General features: G+C 40.8%; 1 long non-coding RNA gene across 1 annotated transcript; it reads right to left on the bottom strand.

The window, feature by feature from the left end:
* Positions 1–352: 352 nt before the first annotated feature.
* Positions 353–3,940, bottom strand: LOC117082537. The gene is made up of 3 exons (XR_004436651.1): positions 3,762–3,940; positions 2,642–2,766; positions 353–571 (listed from the first exon to the last, which is right to left on the bottom strand). It is a non-coding gene; the product is annotated as an uncharacterized LOC117082537 (long non-coding RNA).
* Between the last annotated feature and the right edge of the window lie 7,885 nt (positions 3,941–11,825).

Genomic DNA, 11,825 nt, shown 5'->3' with positions numbered 1-11,825 from the left:
TCCAGCCAGCCATCAGCTGCAATACAGCCTCCTTGGCCCCAAACACCAGCCCCAATCACCAATGATTCATTTCCATCTGCTGGTCTTCATAACACCACGCCTGGGGCTGTCACCCAGATAGCACAGGGTAAAACCTGATTCCATTTCTTTTCATTTTATTTTATTTTATTTTATTTTATTTTATTTTTTGAGATGGAGCTTTGCTCTTGTCACCCAGGCTGGAGTGCAATGGCATGATCTCGGCTCACTGCAACCTCCGCCTCCTGGGTTCAACCGATTCTCCTGCCTCAGCCTCCCAAGTAGCTGGGACTACAGGCGCCCACCACCATACCCAGCTGATTGTTTTTGTATTTTTAGTAGAGACAGGGTTTTGCCATATTGGCCAGTCAGGACTTGAACTTCTGACCTCAAGTGATCTGCCTGTCTCGGCCTCCCCAAAGTGCTGGGATTACAGGCATGAGCCACCACGCCCAGGTAAACCCGATTCAATTTCCTTTCCCAGTCTTTCATCCAGTGTGGAGTAAAGAGAGGATCAAGATACTTTCTGGGTCAGCTCAGGGTTTGCAGTGTCCTAAAACAAATATAATCAGACAAATAGTCAGACAAAATATACATGCATTTATACATACAAACAGATATGTACACACATGTACATGCACATGCGTGCACACACACACACTTTCCCAAGACAGTTTCAGAGACAGTCACTAAAATCTAAATCCATATTCAAAGATGCAGCAAGGACAATGTCCTACTAAAAATGGACTCTATTTATGTTGAATAGAACACATTACTTCTCAGCCTACATTTAAGGTAACATTGAGGATGATGCTTATTACACAAATTATTTTTCTTGGACAAACTGAAGTGTTTATTCTGCTAACTTTTCCCAAAACAAAGGAAGTCACAATCGTGAATTGGTTGCTCAGCCTCCCGTAACTACGAGTAACTTTTGAAGAACAGTTCTACTGCTTTAAAAAATATTTTTCCACTGGGCATCACTACACAATAATGCAGTCATAGCTCAAAATATTTTCAAAATTCCTCCTTTGGAATTGCCTCCAGAGCCAAGAGCACATTCCTTTAGAATAGTCTCAATGGTTATAAATCTTTATACCAAGAAGAAGGTGTATTTGATTCTGAAACCAAAAATTATTTTAAAACAAAGCTGGTGAATGTAGGTGATCAAGTTGGGTGACACTGCTTTGGCATACAAAATGTGGTCCTAAAACATTAGACAAGTTTTCCTGTGCGAGGCATAAGTTCTCTCTGAAGGCCATTCACTCAACACACTTTAAATTTTTTTTTAATGTAATACATTTTTACTCTGTACCAATCCTTGATGGGGCACAAACCCAGAAAACAACTAATTTCAATGTTAAATGGAAATATTTACAATAGTAATATGTATGAAACCTCAAGCATCTCAGAAGAGCGGTGCACAGGAGGAGAAGGGTTGGGAAGGGTCTCAGCAAAGGCTTAAGAAATATGTGTCGTAATAATTAGAGTTTTCGCCATGGCCAACTTGAAGGCCACAGCATTTATTTAGATATATTCATTCCGATATATTTGTTGAAGCACTTACTCCATTGCTTTATAATCATGCTTCAGAATAAAGGAACATGAACTTCATTTCACCCCTCAGAGTTATCACAGCAGGATCAAACAAGACATTAATTTTGCCCATGGTCTTTGACCTCTTTTCGCTTCCTAACACACTTTCAGTTATGATCTTGGGCTTTCTTTGAGCAAAAAACCTCTTGGCTTCCATACACCATCGTTCTTTAGGAAATCCCTTATGACTTCCAAAACATTCACATGCTTTTCCTGGAATAGCATTGCACACATTTATATGTGATCACGTTTTCTTGCCCCATGCATGTTTATGAACCCCGGCACACACTGCTTAAGGCCAGCCCTTACTGTGTAGTGATATTGTGGCAGCTGCTAAATAGCACCCTGCTATTACAGCCCCTGCATCCTGGTCAGGAAGGGAAGAACCCCACGGACGGGCTGGGGAAGTGAAGGCACACAGGCAAAGTGGGGCTCCTCCAGATGACGTTCCATCCCAGCTCTGTGACTGCCTGAGTAAAGAGTGTCTTGGGGCTATGGGTGGCAGGTTTTACTAGTCAGGTCTCCATTTTATATCTCCCCTAAAAGCCTGAAACACCAATGGCCACTCTTGAGTTTCTCAATCACAGTGGAGAGTGGCTCCAAGGCCCTTTCCCAGGAAAATTCAGAAGGGGTAATGACCTCAGAGTTTTCAGCTGTGGCACCGGCCTGAGTTTCTCATGAGGCACCGGACTGTCATTTCTCATCAAAGTCGTCTCTTGAACTTCTAAAGTAAACACCAGGAGGAAAAGAAATGAAATGGCTTTGCAACTGAGGAAATTGTACTATGTCAGGTCTACAGGGCGAAATTAGTTGCTATTTCACCAGGCCAGGTACCTATACCCTTATGAATCAAACAGCAGAAGAGGTGAAAAGGAATTTTAGCCATGTCAAAATTTCACCTAGACCCACTGTTTTATACTTTTCTTTGACTTGCTCTATAAATATTTTACTACAACTTTCAAAGTTTATAGGATCCTTAAGACTTGTAAAAAGGTTGAGTAGCTAGAAACCAATGACTGATACCTACCACAGGGACCTTGATTTTTTTCTTTTTCTGCTTCTTCTTCTTAAGACTCCATGGAACATATTTCATTCTACCCAGAATTCCTTGAAAGGTGGCTTGAAACTCATCTCCCAGTTGAAGTCATGAATCTGCAGGGAACAAAGAAAAATGGCATCCACATATCAACTCTAGTTGATTTGGGGACACTCTCCAGAGTGTCAGAATTCTAGTTTTGGCCCCAGACCTATAGCTTCCAGGGCTCAGACTCCTCAGAAGCTAAGGGTGTGTGCCCTGATGACCTGGTGCTGGCATCACATCCAGATTCCCCAAAGCAGAGAGGGCCCAGCCACCTTGTCCTGCTGCGTTCTGGGAATGACAGACATGCCACTGGTTTTAAAAGGATATATTTCCAATGGACCCTTCACCAAGTTGCAAATTTTAATTGTATACTAGAGAAAATATGCGTGAGTGTCTTCTGGCTTCCAGTGACTTGAGTTTTATTGGTTCTTGAACTAATTATCCTGATTCCTCAAAAGTACATAGGACTATGGTTATCAGTGTAGGCAAAAATAATTCATTTGCACATTTGGATACATTTGTTCTAATGACTGAATCATGTGTCTCTTTTCTTCAAAAATACAGAGTTTGGCCAGTGCACAGTGGCTCACACCTGTAATTCTGGCACTGTACGAGGCTGAACCAGAAGGATCACTTGAGTCCAGGTGTTCCAGATCAGCCTGGGCAACATATCAAGACCTCTTCTCTGCAAAAAGCTTTAAACTTAGCTGGACATGGTGGCGCACACCTGTAGTCTTAGCTACTCTAGAGGCTAAGGCTGGAGGAACAGTTGAGCCCACGAGGTTGAGGCTGCAATGAGCTATGATACCGCACTATGATTGCCCCACTGGGTAACAGAATGAAAGCCTGTCTAAAAAATTTTTTAGAAATAAGAATAATACGGATTTATAGATGAAAATGTGGCCCCTGAAATATTAATTTTGAGCTTCAGTTCATTAAGAAAGCCATTGTATTAGTCCATTCTCACACTGCTATAAAGAAATACCTGAGACTGTGTAATTTATAAAGGAAAGAGGTTTGATTGACTCACAGTTCCAAATGGCTGGGGAGGCCTCAGGAAACTTACAATCGTGGTGGAAGGTGAAGCAAAAGCAAGGACCTTCTTCACATGGTAGCAGGAGAGAGAAGTCCAAGCAGAGGAGACGCCATATGCTTATAAAACCATCAGCTCTCGTGAAGATTCACTCCTGTCACAAGAACAGCATGGGGAAAACCACCCCCATGATCCAATCACCTCCTACCAGGTCCCGCCTCCCACACATGGGGATTATGGGAATTACAATTCTAGATGAGATTTGGGTGGGGACACAGGGCCAAACTATATCAGCCATACATGAAGGGAACATGAGAAGCTGAAGGTTATGGTTGTTATGCTTTCTAAGTGTCTTTCAGGCCCTGAGCCCACTGTCTCATCTCCATAGTGCAGATATGCCTTAAACACAATTGAAACTGAAATCAACATTAAACAGAACTAAGTGTAAGAAATTAACAGAAATTAATTACCACGTATCAGAGAGACAGTCACCTGTTTAAAGCTTTAATATGAAAGATACTTCTCCGAACAGAAAAACCCCAAAACGCACATATTTTCAAGCTAGTTTTGTACATTAGAAAATAATTCTCTGTATTTCGTGATGAATGATTCATCACAGAATGCCTTTTAAAAAACAAAGACATTGAAAATGTGATTGCAGGCTGGGCACACTGACTCACGCCCATAATGCCAGCACTTTGGGAGACTGAGGCAGGTAGATCATTTGAGCCCAGGAGTTTGAGATCAGTCCAGGCAACATGGCAAAACCCCGTCTCTACAAAAAAAAAAAATTTTTTAAATTAGCTGGGCATGGTGGTACATACCTATAGTCCTAGCTACTTGGTGAGGCTGAGGCAAGAGGATTGCTTGAGTCTGGGAGGGAGGCAGAGGTTGCAGTGAGCTATGATCATGCCACTACACTCCACCCTGGTCAACAGAGTGAGACCCTGTCTCCAAAAAAAAAAAAAGAAAGAAAAGCTGTGATTGCATGATTGCAGTCACAAATACTTAAACATAACTCTGCAACCTTTTTTGTTACCTTTGAAAAACTATTTCCATACAGGGAGGAAAAAAGAAAAGCCCTTAGCCTTGTTTTGATAGGGAAATTTGATTATTTATTTGAATAGATTGAGTATGATAGTTCTCTGACTTTTGAAAATGTTTCGGGTCTCCTTCCTCTCTGCTATCTTAGGATCTGAGCTTCCTGAAATTTTGAAACAAGGGCCAGGAAATATATTTGCTTAGTCTTTGCTATAACATTCAGCATTAAATAGAAGACATAAAGTATGGCCAGGCATGGTGGCTCATGCCTATAATCCCAGCACTTTGGGAGGCTGAGGAAGGGATATCACTTGAGGCCAGGAGTTCCAGACCAGCCTGGGCAACATGGGGAAACACTGTTTCTACCAAAAATGCAAAAAATTAGCCAGGTGTGGTGGCGCACACCTGTGGTCCCAGCTACTCAGGAGGTTGAGGTGGGATGATTGCTTGAGCCTGGGAGGTGGAGGCTACAGTGAGCCAAGATTGATTGCCACTGCACTCCAGCCTGGGTGACAAGGTGAGACTCCATCTCAAGAAAAAAAAAAAGAAGAGGAGGAGGAGGAAGAGGAAGAGGAAGAAGAAGAAAAGGAAGAGGAAGAAGAAGAAGAAGAGGAAGAAGAAGAAAAAAGAAAAAAGAAGAAGAGCAAAAGGCATGAGTTGAGAGGCAGAGAATATTCTTGCAAATCCAGGATACTTTCTTGGAGGAAATGGTCTTTCTATTTTCAGTCCCTTGTTTTATTCTTACTGTGACTCAGGGACATGCTTTCCTTTGTATATTTGATCATCAAAAGATCCTTTCTATATTTGGAAAATTCTATGGTTATGTTTGACTTTCTTGTTTTACACGGGGTGGGGGCGGGCAGGGAGGCAATTCTTGAAGTACACCGTGCCTCATCACAGAGGTTATACTTGCTTAGTGGAGTCTGATATTCATGTCTTTCTGTGCTGGATGTGTTTTTCCTTTTTAATATAGGCATATGCATTTTGCATTTCGCATTTCCATATGCATTTTGACTAGGTAAGTAAGACACAAGATAGGCCATTTTCACATTTTTTCTGCTTCAAGCAACTAAATTGTACACCCTATACTGACGACAGGCACAGCTTGGCACCAAATTGGATGTGAGAGAAAGATCTGGGGTGTATTAGAGAAGCATCCGCAGACTTCAGAGCCTGCTGGTTCTTTTGAAAATAATCGCCGAGTTTCATCTGCTATCACCTGCTTTACCTGCGTTCCTTTTGATAACTGCCTTCCTTTCAGGGCTGATTGAATAGGAGCTATTGATTTCGTGCTTCAAGATCTCACAAGATTCAGTCATGAAAATGAGATCTGGCCTGGGGGGAAAAAACCGCTTCCTGCCCAGCGCAGAGCCCAAGCAGGGACAGCGGCCGGATCTGTTCAGTGCTCATTAACGAGGTAACTTTGCCATTTATCAAAGCGCAGGACCAGTCTGGCGAGCCAAAACCAGAACACGAAAAGAGGTCTTTCTTCTGAAGTTCAGATGTAAAATATTTTCCATGTTTCCAGTAATTGTTTTTAAAGCCTCAACTTTTGTCTATACCATAATTTTCTGGGAGTTTTCCTAATTAACAATGCTGATGGGTATGGACTGTGTCTTTTCATAGAGAAGGCATTTAAGGGCATCTACAACTCACAAGTTCAATAAGATTACCCAGAATTAACATGCCTTTGATGAGACATTCGTTTATTATCTCTAGTTATTTCTCAATAATCACACAACTGGCCTAATGACACAATGGGCTTTATAATAATGAATTTTCAAAAGAAAGCAAACATTTCCTTTGAGGCTATATTCTCCAATGAATTTGGCATGCCCTGGTTTGAAGACTTTCATCTCCAAATAGGCTGGGGTTTCTCTTTTATCTAGCAGCCTGCCTTGCTGAAACTTTCTCCGACACACAAAGGAAAGTCTAAAAAATGTCCAGTTCTATCCAAGACTTCAAAAGTACTCAGAGGGAGCCAGATAAAATCTGTCCCAGGATTTTTTCTCTCCCCAACAAATGTTTAGGAAAACCTTACTTCTGAGTCCAGGGCTACTTGATTAGGACTGAAGATGCTAATGAAAAACTGTTTCACTTAGGAACTTTGAATGAGTCAAAATTAGAGAAGTCTTGTTACCCAAAGGCCTGTGGTTTTATTATACAAGGCCACATACTTCACCAAGGCCAATAAAGTCATTCAAACAACAACGTGTCAAAAGACAGAATATAGGCAAAAGGTTCTGACCCATCTGGTTTGTTGTGGATTCTAACTCAATCACCTTTGAAAAAACTCTCGTAAAAGGTGAATATAAGGCCTATTAGGCTTCAGAACACAGTGGTTGTAGGGCAGAAACCTTCAATCACAGGTCGCTAGAAACACTCTCCAGATCAAAGTCATTCTAGTAATTGTCATTGTGCATTATGGAAATCTGAGTCCTGGGTTTGTGCCTTCCTTCCCCCAGAACGTGATTATTACTGAAATAGATACATGTTGGATTTCCAGATTGTGAAGCTAAGCTGTAAGGGTCTGCCTTGTCATGACCTCACTGGCTGTGCATGGTCTAAACTCAACCACCTCCCAGTCTCCAGACTGAACATCTTACTGTATTAACTTAGAATATACTTCTTGTAAACTTTCTACCAACCCAGATTCTGCTCATTTTGTTGGTCAAACAAACAAACAAAAAATTCAATCTAAAGTCAACAGTTACACAAGGACATGAATGTAAGAAAGCCTGAACAAGAATGATTCCAGGATAGAAAAAGTTAATAAACCAATTAACAAAATCTGTGAGCAACGCTAACCTTCAAAAGAGGATAAGGTTACATTTTGTTTAAAGACAAAAAAAAAATCCTAATTAGTATCATGCTCTAAAATATACCTTTTATTGAAAGCTAAGTTTTTATTTTTAATTAGTTCAATAAATGGCAATGGGCAGCCTTCTCCTACTTAGCGAACTCATCAGGCTGTAGAATTGTTGTAGGAAATTAGCTCCATTTCAGTCTTTGATCCTTGAAGACCAATGTGTGCAATTTTGCTGGAGTAGTGTCAGTCATTTCTAAGATCTTAGTGAAGGAAAATTCTTAGTGTCCCTTAAAACTCCTTTAAATATGTAAAAAAGCACAATGTCAGGGACCAGGGCACCATCTACATTAAGCAAAGAACAAAGTCGATCACTTCCCATAAAGGGAAAGATTTACATTAAACTTTCCCCAGCAAAAAAAGAAAAAAGAAATTAAAAAGATCAGACTGTGTTTTCTAGGGAAATCTCTGAATCTCCTTTTGTGCCTAATAATCTTCATGTACTGGGACACCTAAGCTTATTTGTGACTTTTCATGTAAATATATATCCAAAGTTGTCTTCACTGCCTCGTTAAAGTAAAATAATATCACAATGTAATACGTTTTTACATTTAAAAAGTTTGTTTTTTCATCCCAGGCAATGACTTTTTTCAAACTATGCAATAATAAGACACTCCCTGAAACTTTGTTTTGTTTGCCTCTGGGCTTGTCGTTTTCATTTTCCTGCCCTTTGCTTACTTTTCTGTTGCTACTAAAAGGTAAACTTATTCAGGCATCTCTCTCTCTCTCTCTCTCTCTCTCTCTCTCTCTCTCTCTCTCTCTCTCTCTCTCTGTGTGTGTGTGTGTGTGTGTGTGTGCATGTGTTTATATTATTTATTGATAGATATATCTCTTAAATAATGAACTTTGCAAAATAAAATCACATTATGATGAGTTTTTTTAATCCTATCCTTAATTCTCTAATGGCGTTTCCTTGCTTTGCTTAAAACAAGTGGACCACTGTTTGCCTTTGAATTTCTTTTCCATGAAAAAATTCTTTTAAATATATGCTTGCTTTAATAGAATTTAACCTGGTAATTTTGTTGTGACTGGTGCTAGCTAAAATTTGAGAGCAGCCTCATGTCCACAAATGTTATATACCTTTATGCAGCTAGAATGGTTTGCTAAACATTTGCTCTATATTCCAGATTTATGATCTACCTTCATTCCTCCGTGGCCTTTAGTTTTCAGCCATATTTTCACATCATCCTTCTCTCCTCCCCACACAGGTTCAAAGTTCCATTTTCCCAGAATTCTTCTCAAAGCTCAACAAGTATATCAAATTTCCACTTCAGCATAGTGGGACTATCTCATACAATCTGCAACTCTCAATCTCATATACAATGATATTTTAATTGTGTATCTTATTTGCAAGATATCTGATCATGCGGTATTAAGCAAGTTCCTATATTTACTTTGGAGCAATATTTCTTTCCTGGGGCTCATTTGGCCGGCTTCATGTGCTGGTGTAATAATATATCATACACAAACTTAGGGAAGAAATTAGAAAAACAGTCTATTCAGAAGAAGTATTTAAGAAGTCTACTGGGTTGGAAGACTTTCTCCCCTAGTTGAGATCATTTTATTTTTCTTAAAAAAAAGATTAATCTATAAATTATGTCCTAGGAGAAAAACCTCACAGTGGATATTGTAAGCACCAAATCCCTTTATACCCTTTATTTGTGTAACAAAGCATCTCCACGCCTTGTGAGAACCATACTGCTCTTCAAGATGGTGGGCTCTGGAGCAGAATTCCCTGCCTGTCAAAGGCTGAGTCCTCCTCTGAGTTGGGCCTAAGCCATTCTGCCTCCTGTAGTTTCATGGGCCTCACCTGGCCTGCATGCGGTATCCCTGGTTTGAATTCATCTGTGCCATTCCCCTCCCCTGCCAGATACTCCAGAGGATACCCATCCCCACATTCCATATAGAAAACAGTCCTTAGTTGTTAGCTAAGAAACTGATCTCTATCTCTGCGTTTACAAAAACAGAATCCCCATACCTGAACCTTCAGCTCTTATAAAAGTACTTTTGTTGAGGTGGCCACTGATTTGTTGACGTTGTATTTATGTTGGGTCGCCCAAAAATGGCTGCCTGGAGCAGCTGACCACAAGAATTCCTCCCTATCTCCTCCTCCTTCCATTGTAGCTGCATAAAGGAATATAACATTGGTGGACGTGAAACGATTCTCCAATTGTTATTTTTTCTTAGAGACGAAGTATTGCTATGTTGCCCAGGCTGGTCTTGAACTCTTGGCCTCAAGTGATCCTCCTGCCTCAGCCTCTCAGGTGGCTGTGATCACAGGTATGAGCCACCATGCCTGGCTGCAATTAGTTAACACCAGTCACAACAAAACTACTGGTTAAATACATGTATTTATATTTAATATATATATATACACATATAAATATATAGATATTTCTCTATAAAAATAGATATAGATATATTTATATATAAATATATGTATATATAAAAATATAAGGATATATAAATATATATGTATATTTAACCTAGTAGTTTTGTTGTGACTGGTGTTAACCAAAAAAAAAAAAAATACACACACACACACATATACATATATGTGTGTGTGTGTGTGTATTGGTATATATATGAAATTGATGCTGAGGCTTCTTCTAAACCCTTATTCCCAGTCTGTTTACCTTGCACCAGGGTTTGTACAGGGCAAAAACAGCAACAGCAGAACACTTGGTACCAAAGGAAAAGGCAGAGTAATACCTTGTGTTGGCTCTTGCTCTCTGCCTCCCCACATCCTCCTCTCCACATCTTGTTGTTCCACTTAACTATTGCTGTGGAACAAATCACCCCCAAAAGTTAGCCACTTCATACCTCCAGTTCTTTATGCTTGCAAATTTGGTGGGTCAGGGTTTTGGTCAGAGTACAGGGAAAATGACTTGCTCAGCTACACCTGGAACCTCAAATGAAAAAACTCTACAGCTAGGGGTGACAAAATGGCTAGAGACTGGAATCTTCTGGAAGCACCTTCACTTGTATGCCTCATCGCTGATGCTGGCTGTCAGTTGGGACCTCAGTCAGAGCACCTACACGTGCCATCTCCACATGGTATGGACGTCGTCACAAGATGGCTGGCTCGGGGTCCTGTTGCAGGTATCCCAGTGAACAAGGTGAAAACTGTGTCAGTTTTTCCAACTGAGTTGTGAAAGTCATGCAGTATTCTATTGGCTAGAAGAAAGTAACAAGCCCACCCAGATTTAAGGGAAGTAGTGTCAAAAAATTTGCAGTCATTTTTTTAAACTACCATGCTTATCAACATTTTCCCTTAAAGGCAATATTTTTAGTGCTTTCAAAACTCTCTCTTCATAAGTTTCCCCCCAACACACACAGACACACACACACACACCCTATAATGCACTTTAACATAGGATATTTATGTTTCATTTTTCTCTGACTATACCTGACATTTCGTCCTTTGTCTGTACAAGGTAACCAAACAAAAATGTGGCTGAAAAAAAATTGAACTTTTTTTTTTTTTTGAGACGGAGTCTCGCTCTGTCGCCCGGGCTGGAGTGCAGTGGCCGGATCTCAGCTCACTGCAAGCTCCACCTCCCGGGTTTATTCCATTCTCCTGCCTCAGCCTCCCAAGTAGCTGGGACTACAGGCGCCCGCCACCTCGCCCGGCTAGTTTTTTGTGTTTTTTAGTAGAGACGGGGTTTCACCATGTTAGCCAGGATGGTCTAGATCTCCTGACCTCGTGATCCGCCCGTCTCGGCCTCCTAAAGTGCTGGGATTACAGGCTTGAGCCATTGTGCCCGGTTAAAACAAAATTGAACTTTTAAGGAAAGACCAAAGAAAAGAATCTAGATTCAAAGGCAGGAGAACCGGGAGAGCCCAGTGGTCTAAGTTGCAGTCTGGGACTGAAAGCAGAAGGATGCAGATATCCCCACTCAAGGCCATCAAGCAGAGAGAGCGACTTCTCCCTTCCCCACCTTCTGTTCTACTCAGGCCTCCAAAGGATTGAACGGGCCTCATCCACATTGAAGACAGCAAACTGCTTCACTCAGTCCACCCATTCAAATGTGAATCTCACCCAGAGACACCCTCCCAGACACAACCAGAAGAACATCTAACCAAATATCTGGGACTTCACGTCTCAGTCAAGTTGACACATAAAATTAACCATTACATTCACAAAGACATAGGAACCTATTCTCAAATTCAGACATTTGTTCAGTCAC

The sequence above is a fragment of the Trachypithecus francoisi genome, unplaced genomic scaffold (assembly GCF_009764315.1).
Source record: "Trachypithecus francoisi isolate TF-2019V2 unplaced genomic scaffold, Tfra_2.0 Lachesis_group9, whole genome shotgun sequence".
Taxonomy (NCBI): domain Eukaryota; kingdom Metazoa; phylum Chordata; class Mammalia; order Primates; family Cercopithecidae; genus Trachypithecus; species Trachypithecus francoisi.
The sequence above is the reverse complement of the archived record's forward strand: the minus strand, read 5'-3'. Positions and strand labels throughout refer to the sequence as shown.